The sequence below is a fragment of the Amblyomma mixtum genome, chromosome 4, assembly GCF_055824585.1.
Source record: "Amblyomma mixtum isolate Tamu chromosome 4, ASM5582458v1, whole genome shotgun sequence".
NCBI classification, from domain to species: domain Eukaryota; kingdom Metazoa; phylum Arthropoda; class Arachnida; order Ixodida; family Ixodidae; genus Amblyomma; species Amblyomma mixtum.
This window is the reverse complement of record NC_143015.1, coordinates 101465291-101478575: the sequence shown is the minus strand read 5'-3', so window position 1 is coordinate 101478575 and position 13285 is coordinate 101465291.

Sequence of the window (13285 nt, the reverse complement as noted above, 5' to 3'; positions counted from 1 at the left end):
CATGGACGAGACGCGTGAGCAGCGGGATCACAATGAGTTTTCAAGGAGCTTAAACTCTCTGAGACGAGTGCAGTGCGAGCCTACGTTAAATGACGACAATAGGTACAAGCTAAGCGGGCGGGAAGAGAAGATCCTCGACTGTGTATGCGTCGAAGACTGCGTGGTGGCACTGGTAACGGTTCAACTGCAGCGTCAGCTCTTCCTCACAGTCATCAATGCAGCAAGATCGCAGCGTGCCGTCATCCTCGGCGAACGTATATTCGAGGACGAAGATTTTGTCACCTCCCTCGATGCTTTGCTACCAGTCAATGTTCACGTCTTGCACTCCACGTCGTGCTCCGTAGAGAGCTTAGACGGCGTGTACCTAATGAAACCTGACCTCTTCGCAACTTACCTGGATGAGGGAATCCCGTGGACGAGCGACATTCCCCTCGTAATTCTCCGGGACTTCTATCACTATCTGGACCCGAGTCATCCATATCGCAAGATCATTGCCTCGTTTCAAGAGAGTCGGCAGCGAAAAGCGTCCTCTACAACAAGGCTTCTAGCGATAGTGGAGAACCTGGACGTCAGCGGCATCGACGCTCTTGAATCGGAACTCAAAAGCCTGCGGACGCCGTTGAACCTCGTTTGCTGCCTCGGGACGTCTGCGAGGCCTTACGCAAAGGATGTCGCCATCGAAGTCCGCCTCGTTCCTCTGCGTCACTCCTCTCTGGACGCAGGCAAGTTTCCCTGGCTCGACCAGAGCAAAATCGAGGCAGTCAATTCAACGTTACGAGAGTGTGGCATGGTGGCCGCGCGCCGCCAAGCCCAGGATATAGTCGCAGGCAAGCCGCCGGAAGAACTTCGAGATTTCTTATCGCAATGCAAGAGGCTGCTCCTTGAGGCCAAGGCTAAGGCTGTCCTAGAATGTGTGCAAGGCCGGTCGGTTGCCTTAGTGTCGACAATAGCTTTCCAGCGCGCCCTGAAGGACGAGATCCGCGCTCAGCAGTCTGTGGCGCTCATTGCCGATCCCAGAAACGCTGCTATCGACTCGCCTGCCATCCTTGTGGCCACCATGGCGGACTTTCCTATTCTGGTGTTGTACTACAGGGACGCAGTGCTGCTTTGTGACATGCCTGCAGGCGTTGATTGCGATGAACTGTTCAGGAAAGCCAATCGCAAAATTGCCGTTGCTACCGAACCCGAATGGTTCGATTGGAAGGAAGCTCTAAAGCTTTACGATGACCTAGAGGAAGTCCTTCAGCGTGTGAACGGCTGAAATCCCGATATTCTGTATGACCCTTCTCTTTTTCTCGATGTGTGACTATTCGGTTGTTCTGCTTGGCCTAGTATCCAACACCTTGACGGGCATAAGCCGCCGCAGCGTGGTGGCATTTGTGACATGTGAAGGTTGGAGATAAGATTTAGGTAGAAACCCGTTCGCTATTTCTTGACACTGTGAAGAACATACTGGTATCAGTGACGCTCCGTCTGATACATGCGTAATTATCGAGGCTCACCCTTGGACGCCTACCTGCAAGTTTCTTGAGACCTCCGCCCGTTCGAGACATGCACGCTAACGTTCTGGACGGCGTGGCCTGGGCATATCAGCAGTTTCTGTAGTTACACTAAGCGATCATCGGCCTCCCCTTGCACCGTTCTCTGCGTGGTTAATTCCGACCCTGTGTTCCAATGAAACGCTCAGCCGACATAAGCGTGTACTGTTGCACTAAACACGTTGCCTAGCTGAGAGGAGCTGGTGGTTTAGTCAACTATGATTATTATGCAATGTATTTTGCACCAAAAAGTATATTGTTACATTCGCAAGCCCTGTACTTGGCATCTTTGCTGGAAGCGAGTTGTTACTCAATCACACATCCCCAACGTAACCCACGCCAACTGGGATGCCGCCCTGACCAGCTGGGACCCGGAAAAATAGCTTTGTATGATCCAACGGGCGAAAGGAATCGAGGAATCCAACTGTGCTTTTTACTGATGGAAGTGACCAGACTTAGTGCCAATAAGGTTTTTAATCATCATCATTACTCGACACTACGGTCACAGCTGGTGCGCTTCAAGCTCCGAAGATGAAGCCCGTGGACCGCAGGGCACTTTAGATGTAATCGTTTCGTCGCTGGTAAAGAAGCGAATGTGGTTTCATGCGACACCGGCTTTTAATGCTACTCGCTTCAAAACGATGCATGGCTAGTGGTAGTAAAGCATGCAATTCGTGTAGCTGGCTCGTAAAATGCGCGCTAACGGTCAATATACTATGCATCCGCACTTTGAGGGACACGTCGCATATTTCGGGGAAGTAAATCGAGGGTGCCGGGAGTGGAACTAATATTTGCTGTCGATATTCAAGGCTAACTACTGTCAACGAACTGCTAGTTAGAAGGCGACGGCTGCCAAAAGACATGCGTGGCAGCGAACACGTACTGGAATTAATTCGGTGTTTCTCTCGTGGCTATATTTCGAGGACGACCGGCCATCAAGTGTCGTCGAAGTTTGCAGTGTCTCGTCTTCAGAGCTGCGAACCCCGGGCCTGGCACATGCATAGGTCACCTGCAGTACCGAGGTGGCCCTTCAATTGATCCGATGCATGCCTAAAAACTGGTGCCGCCAGTCGTTTGACCCGCGACAAACATGAGAACACATTCTGGACGATCGAAGGCGCTCGTTTGGCTGATAATATTTTTTGCCTTGGCGCTTTCGACGGTGCTGCCATCGACACGGTGAACTTCAACACAGGTTAATTTTCATGGGACCCAGCATCAATCTTTTCAAAAACGGCAAACAGTTGCTTTCGCTCTCTTACTCCAATGCCAGTGGTATTCGGGGACACCTAATTAAAAAAAAAATTGGTACAGACACTTACGGCTACTTACATGTGGGAATGCGAAAGCTTGTCATGGACGCAAGACGTGGACGTTTGGTTGCGGTTTGCGAAGTCAGTTTATCTCCGGCGATCAATCAATCTTTTTTTTTTCGAAGTATGACACCACCCACACACAAACACAGGTAAGCACTATGCAATGAGAAATCGTATGACACCGCCTGGAAAGCTGTACGACACACAGTTGTGTCACAGTTTTGTTGTCACGACATGACATGAATGTCACGACATGAATGGCTTCAAGTGGAGTTCGGCCAGTGGCGGGTATCATGTATAAGATTGTCCGACGTGGCGATGCTCGGCTTGCTTTGTGCGTACTACGGCCGCTTGATGACGTCACCCTTGTTTTGCTTGCCATCACCGAGATTTTCTGCACCATTTTCTGTACGCGATTTTCTGAGTGACGTCACAGCCGCGCAGCCGGTGAGCCGCGCGCCTCCGCCCGAGAGAGAGACTGCGCATGCGCGACACGCAGCTGGCCCGCCGTGCTCTACTGCGCATGCGCGGCAAGGGGAGGAGGAGGGTCGCGGTGTAAAAAAACACTGTCATGGCGCTCAAAGAGAGCGAAGCCGACGCTGTGCGGCCAGGGATATACCGTACAGGGGGGTAAAGATGAGCCGCAAAGCGGTCCACGCATGTAAGTCGCCATCTTGAACGCCATCTTACAACACACTATTGTGGCGAGCAGAGTTTTTTCTCGCAAAGTGAAGGATGGGTGAAGTTTGAGTTTGAATTCGGAAAACTGCGGCAGAGATAATAATTATATGTCTCTCTTACGCGTATTTTCAATGTTTTAAACAGATTTTGTAATCTTTAGCATACTGATTGTGGTCACTTCTTTTAATATCGGACGATTGCGAACATGTTCACGAGTGAACTGAATAAACGCTCTCGGAGTTTCGGTTTTAAACTTCTGCTTTCGAACCTGATTTCAAGGCACTTAATTCAAGGAGCTGCATACGACAAGGAGTCACTCGCGCTCTCGTTCACCGCTATGCCACCTTCGTGCGTTGATGTATGGCAAAAGCTCCAAAAGTATCGGGCACTTTGCATCATTTGTGAGTACACGTGGGAAGAGATACATATGCACATTTCATGACAACTGTCTACTGTAAAGCGTGTTTAATGAAAATCTCCCGCTCTTGGAACTCTCTTTAAAGGCGGATGACACCAAGCGAATGAACCTTGCAGCCGTTTACTTTTTCACGGCATTCGACTTTCTTAAAGCCATTGCCTCAATCTGCTTGACAGAGAACACGTTGGCGATACTTATAAAGGATGCAGGTGTTCTTGCTTAAATCCGTTTTAGTACGATTTTCATCACTAATGCATGCGGTAATTAAGGTAACACTGTTGATATGAATGGCCGCGCAACGACAACGGCACAAGAAGGACATGCGCAGTCTACCAACTGTTTATTTTACGGAAAAGAGGCACACTTATGATCCTCAGCTCAAGCGTATCTGACAGCGCATTTTGCTCTGAACACAGCCAGTGGCAGGAAATCGGCTTGTAAACAAGACAGCATACATGTAATCGCAGGACCCTTGTTATCCCGTGCGTATAAAGTACTTGCGGCACTATAGCTTCTCATAAATGGGTTTTGAAACCAAACAGAGGAATAAAAAATATCTCAGCAAAAAAGCAGTGTCACACAGAAGCAAAAGCGGCCGTAAACCTAAAAGAACCAACACCAAAATAATAACAAAAACCCACCACAACAACCAACCAAGCACCCACAATTTAATGCGCACAATGCTGGACACGAAACGAAGGTTTCTCGAGCGGTACATGTCGTTTCAAGCATTTCTGCCTCCACCTTGTTTCATTCGTTTGTGATGAAGCTCTGAGCGTTGCTGCGTACGAAAAATCCCATTATGAGCTCATCTCGCGCCAGAAAAACACGGCACCGTCTTCCTCGGCGAAGGGGAAAGATTTAAAAAAAAAACGCGAGAGGCCCGTGGTACTCTAACAAACCTTCGACATTTAATATAACAAAACGCTGAACATTCAAAACAAACCAGGCAGAGCAGTTGCTCCATTTACCTTGGGCATTCGTTTCCTTTGCGAATTGTGTTCGCCCTTTTGGGGCCAAAGCAAATTTCCGACGTATATTTGCACTCGACAACAGAGGACATGCAAAATCCCGTGCGCTCTACAGACGAATACACTTCAGCGCGTCACAATCGCGGTACTAGCCTTCAAATAACAATTCAGAAGTCACAAGCCACCTATATGAAATTACAGTCCGCATGCGACACTGCATACCACTGAAAACGATCCAAACGCGACGATTTTGCCCTTGTTTACAGCAGTTTAGAGCAGTCGAGAGCTACTCTGCATACCGCCATCTTCCCACGGACTACGTTGCCAGGTTCCAACTCCGTTCTTTGCCCAGATTTAGAAAGTGACAAAACAGCTGGCAACACACGCAAACCGTTGTGTGATGGCTGCGTTCGTGCGTTGCCCACTGAAATGCATGGGCTCAATGGGCAGCTTTCCCTCTAGAGTTGGTTGTATTAACTCTATGATACCGTACCTCTCGCTATGTATATCCTGGTATAACTGAGCTAAACCACTGCCAGTTTTTGTCTCTCCGGCTGACAACGCGGTGCATATTCATAAAATGGCGGATGTGATGCAGCACTCTGTGAGGTCAATTTCGTGCGTAGGGCTGATCCTAATCATTGTTCCTTCACTACAATGTAACCTAAAGAACAAAGGGCATTATTCTCTGAGATATACAAATACGCACAAAGCAGGAAAATGCATAGTTTTGGCATCACCAGTTATGTTTACAGACAAAGGCGCCGTAACTCCTCGGTGGGCACCTCAATCACGCTGGGGAGAAGGTATGAAGGAGACAGTAACAGAAAGAGGAAAAGTTCTTTAGCGTGCACTCAAATCGCATGGCAAACGGGTGTCTTTTGCACTGCGCCTCCATCGAAACGTTTTCCCACGGGCCGGGATACGTTTTCGTGTACGCATGCGCAGTACCCGAGCCTCATACCTGAATCCTAAAATTTCTATCCCTTCTGTGTTCTCTCAGTAATGCTGTCATGCAAAACGCGTAGTACAGGATGCAATGAGAGCTGCGTGGTAAGATTGTTGCAGTGTATACTTGGGGTACTTCCAAAATTCACGATCACTAGCGCAATGAGTTTAAAAGCCGCATTGTTGAAGCGTCCCGTGGACTTTTCAGCCGAGTTCTCTGCTGCGTCTGTTTGCTCGAAGCTGGACGTGCGCAGGACCACGCGCTACAACAGGGATGCAAAGGGTGCCACGTCCCCCATTATGCGAGGCCAAAATACAGGTAACGCCAGTATGAAAGGGAACACGGGTGCACGTGGCCTCCGCACTTCACGAAGCGGTGCCGCTGAGATCCGGCTAGAATCGGTGGCATAGGTGCATGCGCAAGAGACAAAGGCGGCTGTTCTTGCCGCGCATGCGCCCGGCCTCGCCCATGCTCTCTGGCTGTCGGCGGCAGCGCTTCACGGAGCGCGGAAGCAACGGGCTCCCGTGTTCCCTTTCATATCGCCACTACCTGTACGTCCCAATTCCTTTTGTAGATGGCGTGCGAGCCTTACTATCGACGAGCGCAGTGCCACATGACTGCTACGCACTGCTGCCTCGGCCTTTCTTGCGCGTCGGCAACGCTAACCTTTAAGTGTTGCTAAGTGCCGTCTCAGCCAAAAGTAACCGGGAACAGCTGGTTTGTTCTTTAGCAGCGTGGTGAAGCACTTATGGCAGCCCTTAAGGTCTGAATCTTTCTAAAGTAAGGTGAAGCCTTCTCCGCACGTTTCGAAACCTTTCGGTCTTTATGGCAGGTGTAACGGCTCCATTATACGGTTGAGAAGCAGAAACCTGCTGCTCGGTTACTTTTGGCAAAGGGGTACATACTATACCTTCATACGTTCCAGGCTTCGTGAAAGAAGTATGAAGGATAAATTCTCTGGTGGCATTTTTTTTCAATGCCAAGACTTATAATCACACACAATCGTCAGACTGCCTCATGCTAACTATGCCGTTCAGTATTCCGGCCTAAATGGCCTTCTGCCGCGGTGTATCACGTCGTGTTGGGACGCAATGCATGGATATGACCGTGCTTCTCATAGCCTGTCAACACCGGTCGCGTCCAATCCAGAGCTAAGAAAAATATAAGACTCAGTGATTTCCACCCCCAGCAGCACAGCTTATCAGACCAGTATTGGTAATGTACTGGCGAAGGCCAGTCCTTCAAAGGACCAGAGCAAATCCATCCATTTATAATATTGTGCCGATTATCTGTGCTGCTTTTGACCGAACACAGGGCCGCGAATACCGCCGTGGGACCTCTTGCATCAGACGTGTCGTGACATACCGCACTGCCGACGGTACGAAGCAGGCAGTTTGATGGGAGATGAGGTGCTAAACGTCCGCTCTGCGAATCAAATCGAGATGCATGCAATAGCAGCGCACGTGGAGGAGCTCGAGAGAACGCGAAGTAATGGCGAACCATCGACGCTCAGGGCAGAACATACTCAGAGAGCCGGGGATCGCCCGGACACACGTGGCGTCATCTGGACCGCAGCAAATGCGGGATCCACTGATCATGTTTTGCAGTTCATCTCCTGAGTGACTTAGCAAGGCAATGTCATCAGCGAATAGTAGATTACTAAGGTGTTCTCCATTAACTCTTATCCGAAAATGTTACAATATTCCACAGTTGGCTCACAAAAGAAAGTGATGTCCAAGTAAGCTGGAGTTGCTTCTGCTTTTCCGCCCTTCAGCAGAGCCAAAGAACAGGGTGTTCATAGCCATGTGGTTTTGAAGAATGCTGTACGTAATGGAGTCAGGACCAGCATGCATATCCCAACCAGCTCAGGTAATTGACCCAATATTGGAAATAGATGCTTTTACATTGGTTCTTCGTAGGAACACCCTTTATCAATACGTTTCCAATATTGGGCCGACTGACTGCGCTGCGACAAGATGTTAGTGCACTTTTAATTTCCCCAATTCGTAAAGAAAATTCGATACCATTTCGAAGCTGGCTCACCGCTGGATATCAGAAGTTGACCGACCGCAATAAATTTAGGAGTATTAATATAAATTACGGTGGATTAGCGGTGGATTAGTGAATATTAGTGGGTGGATTAATGTATAAGAGTGGGTCGGATTGTTACTGTCGCGTACGACAATGCGAAAAAGGTACTCCACACAGCATCCCTAGTAGCACAGTATGTTACTGCAACGTTGCAACAACATTGCCAATGTTGTACTATGTTGCGCTAACATTCTTCAACATTATATAATGTTGCTGCAATGTTACCAAGCAACATGCTGATAACGTTGCTCTAAAGTGGTCTTTTCACATTGCAGGAATATTGTCAAATCAGGAATAAATGTTGAACCACATTGCTATAACATTCATGCTATAGGTTAATTGTCTGCCCTCTCTGGCTATTTCTGAAGCCCATATAGAAAAGCCGGTACCAGATCACTGCTCCTCACCATGACGGTATTTATTTATTAATTTTTACTTCTAGTGCAAGTTTGCATGTGGTGTGTATGCAAATGGTGAGCAGTGCAAGTGTACTTGCACTCTGTGACACTAAGGTAGAAAGATATATATCTATTTAATATATTTTTAAACAGCTGGAATTACTTTCTTTTTAATTAAACACGCAGACAAAATTAAAACTGCCGAAGAAATTTAGTTCTAGTTTCACTGACGCCCCGCAGTCTAATGGCAATGGAGATCACTATCACAAATCCAAGCCGCGGTTACTCGTGGCCGCGCTGAGAGCCAATCCTGCGACGCGCGCTCATCCGAGAACCCGCGTGTCAGCGGCAGTCGTGGCAAGATTTTCACGTTTTTTGTTCTCCTAGTACAGTTTGTTTTGCGGTTGCCGTGCCCGCGCTGCTGTGTTTCGTTGTGGTTTCACTGGAATTCAGCTGAAACAACAAAGGCTTTCCCAGAGGATGACCTCAATGGTGAGTGATTTCTAGACTTCCATTGTTGTGCTGTGACCTGTGTTGGTTGGCACAAAGCCAGTAGTGTATATATGTTTTCCATGCCCTTCGTGATAGTTTGATAAAGTGCTACATTCGTTGTATCATGAAGAGAATGAAGTGTTCGCTAAGCGAAGTGTCCATTCGGCAACGACGCCGAAGAACAGCAGAGGCTGTTCACGACGAACTAGTAAACTGTTTGGGGCAGTTGTCAGTCTTGATAATGATCATGGCAGCAGATTGTGCGCAACAGGAGCAGAACAGTATCAAGATGCCTTTTCATCGCTTAATGTTATTTTATCCTTTCTATCAGCGCCAGCCGAGGAAGCAGTTGAAAGCCGCAGTTCTCACTTGTCGGATTTTAACACCGCTAGCAGCATCTCTGACATAGAAAGTGCAACGTAAAAGTTGTCGCGGATTTCTGACAATGAGGAGTTGGTGGTTTATGAAGATAGGATGACACTTGAGTCTGGTTCCGCTACTCAATGTCTAGAGCACGACTTGCGCGTGTGAGCAATTCATAGCCAATTGCCTGCTTCTCACCTGCATTCTCTGCTTAAAGTGCTGAAGCCATACCATCCAGAGTTACCCACGGATGCTAGAAAATTACTAAAGACGCAGATGCATAGTGATCCAGCAGTGATTATCGATGGTCATTACCACTACTTTGGAATTTTTCGTTCTCTAGAAGAAAATGTTGTGCATGTTCCTTAACGTCTGCACTTTGTGCGAGGGCATTACACCAGTTCTCATGCATTCTACTGGAAGATAGCATAGATCCAGCGGCATTGTAAGCAAGGAACCAGAATTTATTCTTTCACTCGAATCTGACGCTGCTGCATCATGCCCTGTCATTCCCAATCAGATGTATACTCTTATAACCAACATTTATGAGTCCGTGCAGCGATTTGCGCCAAGGGTAAGAAAAGTGAAATATTCATTGGTAATCAATCATCCTTCGTCATCATCAGCCGGACTATACTCACTGCAGGGTGACAGCTTCTCCCATGTTCCTCAAATTATCCCTTTCCTGTGCTAGCTGCATCCACTTGACCCCTGCACCCATAATCAGTTTGTGATCTAGCTTATGTAGCCCCGGAAGAATCGGCCGTTAGCAACTTTGCCTTTCAAATTATGCACAGCAGTGAGGCTGAAAAAGACTATAGGCTGGGCCTGCCTTCTTCGCTTGGTTTACTTTGTCAGCCACCTGCCATGGTACAATTGAGGGAAGACAAAGGGAGTGATGTGCAACCACCTCCAGCCGGCTATGCCTTCATCTAAACGCCCTTGTGGGTTTAAGCAATTGAATGGCCGTCCCCATGGCTGACACCAGCAGGTCCGCTTGTAAGGCAGGATTCAAGCGAGACAGCAGCACTGGCCATTTCTGTGAGGTGCGGGAATGGGAATTTTTGATTGTATATTATTTGCTTGCTTTTGAAGAATTTTAGGTGACATGAATAGTCAATGTCTTTTATGTAATGAATGCATTCTTTAGCCACTTTCAGAACAATTTGTTGCTCAGGCTGTTAAAATATGCTCGCGGTGCCAGGGAAGGGCGTTTTTTTTCTCACTATTTTGGTTTGAACCAAGTGACTGGAGATAAGTTCTTTGTACAGAGCTGTCCAATGTCTGTGTTCATTGAGGAGTGTAAAAGATTTCTTATTAGACGTGTGCCCACCAAGATGCTTATATTAGGAAATTTTGGTTTTCTTTTTTTTTTTGCAGGGATGCTGCTTCGCTTGTGACATCATGAATTAGAAGAGACCATCATCGTGAGCAGCTGGAGGCTACCAGAAGACAAGCATATTTTAGACGTGCTAAATTGTTCAGGCAAATTCTGACAGTACTTTAAATTTGTATTTTCCAGTGCAGCGGTGCATGACCAAAGAAGGGAAGGAGGATACTTGAAGAAAACAGTGCATCAACAGGGACAAGAGAGAAGATGAGACAGTTGCTGACTAGCAACTAAAGGTTTATTGAAAAGGAACACATAAAGTATACTCTCTTCACAACCAAGAGTGCGCATGAGCTGCACGAACAGTGATAACCTGTCAACTTCAGTCATGGTGGTCAGGATACAATAGTTCACAATCATGAACAAGGACGGAAGGTCGTTCATGACTGTGAACTGTTGAATCTTGACCTCCATGACTGAAGTTGATTGCTTAGCAATGTTGTTCGCGCAGCTCATGCGTGCTCTTGGTTGCAAAGTGAGTATATTTTATGTGTTTCTTCTCAATAAACCTTCAGTTGCTGGTCAGCACCTGTCCCATCTTTTCTCTTGTGCCTGTTGCTGTGCTGTTTTCTTCAAGTATGTACCAACTTGCCGTTTTACTGAAGTTGGGAAGAAAGATAAAACACAGCGCTCACTGACAACTGGTTATTTAACGGCGCAGACACTGCTTAAATGCCCTCAAACCAGCGCAGCAGGAAAAAAAACTTATCACACCTTTATCATAAAAACTATGAAAGAAACATCATTTCTGCGTTATATGATACAATTAAAGTATTGCTCGCACATTGTGAACCAGCTTTTTTAATATCATGCGTCTCTGTGGCTTCACAAGTGGTTTGTGGTCTGCTTCTGCTAAGGATCTTCACACTTGAAAATCTCTGTACAATCACTGCAGTGCTTGACAAGTTTGGAACCTGTCCTCAATCTTAGATCTTGCATGCAGATGGCATTTACGGGCCTCTAGCATTTTGCCTCCATCGAAATTCAACCACCGCGGCCAGAATAGAACCCGTGTCTTAACAGGCCAGCGGCCGAGCGCAATAACCACCGAACCACTGCGGCGGCTCATGTATCTGTGTGTGTGTTCTGTAGGGCTGGAAAACTATTAACATAATTCTGTGATGTTAACCAGCCCAATAACTAACTCTGCTGTTCATAATACCTCTGCGCCTTGTTTCTGAAGGGCCAACTAGGTTGCACTGCTACTTTGTTTATTTGTTGCAATTTTGTGCACAAAATGAATGTCTTATATTTGGGAAATACAAAGTCCAGGTGGTGCATGTTTTCAAGGTGTGCTATTGTTGTGTGAATAGTTTACTGAAGTGTTTTGTGTATATAACATGCCAGTTGAGAGGTGTGTGCGCATTTTCATGCTATGGTAATGTGCCTAGTAACTGGTTAAAACATTAGTTCTGGTTTTTGTTCCTGAGTAGCTCACAGGTGTGTTTTTTAGATTTGTTGCAAGTTTCTTTATAAAGTGATTAAATAAATCATATCTGTAAAAGTGCAAGCCCACGTGCTGCATTTCTCAATTTATGCCAGTGTGTTTGTGTAAATGTTGAGTGTATTATAAGTCTGCTTCCTTTTTCTAAATTATATTTCTGTCTATTTAAATAAATCAGTCCAATTGTCAGAATAACCATGTCATGGAATCTTGTTGCATGTAAACTATACGAGCACTGGTAGTGAGCTGATGAATGTTACATTTAAGGTTTTATTTAGGATAAGCGGTCTGGAAAGTATGGAAAAACAATGTGTTGTGCACTGCAGTCTTGTATTTGTATTCTATATCAAGCACCACATTACTGTGTAGCAAGGAGTAATGCTCAGTTGCTCATTCTTGTGCCCTTAAGCTGCTGTAACCATTTTCGTATGACGATGCCATTGTACACAGTTTAGCCTTTCAAGAGATCACTTTATTGAGCAGCAGCCATTGGTAGCTGAAATATTTCAGTAATATAGAATGCTGTCCGAAAGTTTCTGAAACATTATGACAGCATTGCAGCAATATTACAGTAACATTGTCGTGGGAATGTTGCATGTGTGCAAATAAAAAGTTGTATCAACATTAAGAACATGTTGTAGCAATGTTGCATTAATATTGTCTCCAGAAGTTGCTTTAACATTGACTGAAAGTTGATGTAATATTAGCGCAATATTGTCTCAACGTTGTCTTATGTATGTTGCTTTAACGTGGCAAAAAGATGACGCTAGCCACGTTAAGGCAATGTTAGAAGCTAACGTTGTGGCCACACTGAGGCAACAAAGCGTGCTACTAGGGATGCAGTCCACGGAATAAATAATAATAATAAAAATAGAGAAAACCAAAGCCAGAGCATAGTCATAATCACAGAAAAAGTCAAAATAATGCGCAGAAGGCAAATTAAAGGACCTAGAGAAATCAGCGTGAATAATTAGGAATTGAGCTACTTATGAGGTGACCCATTTGAAGGAGATGGTAGTGTGGTGTGACACAATGATTACAACATTTGAAGGAGAAGAGCACAAGCAGCAGGGTTTCGGAGAAGGTAGGGGTAAACAGATGGTGTGATGTCTGAGGAGCAAAGAGATTTTAAGCGAGAAACTAAATAACTAGTAACGGAACAATCCCGGAAGTAGTGACGGAGGTCTTCACATAACATCCCGGAAGAGCAAGTTGAAGACAGAGACAGGCAAAC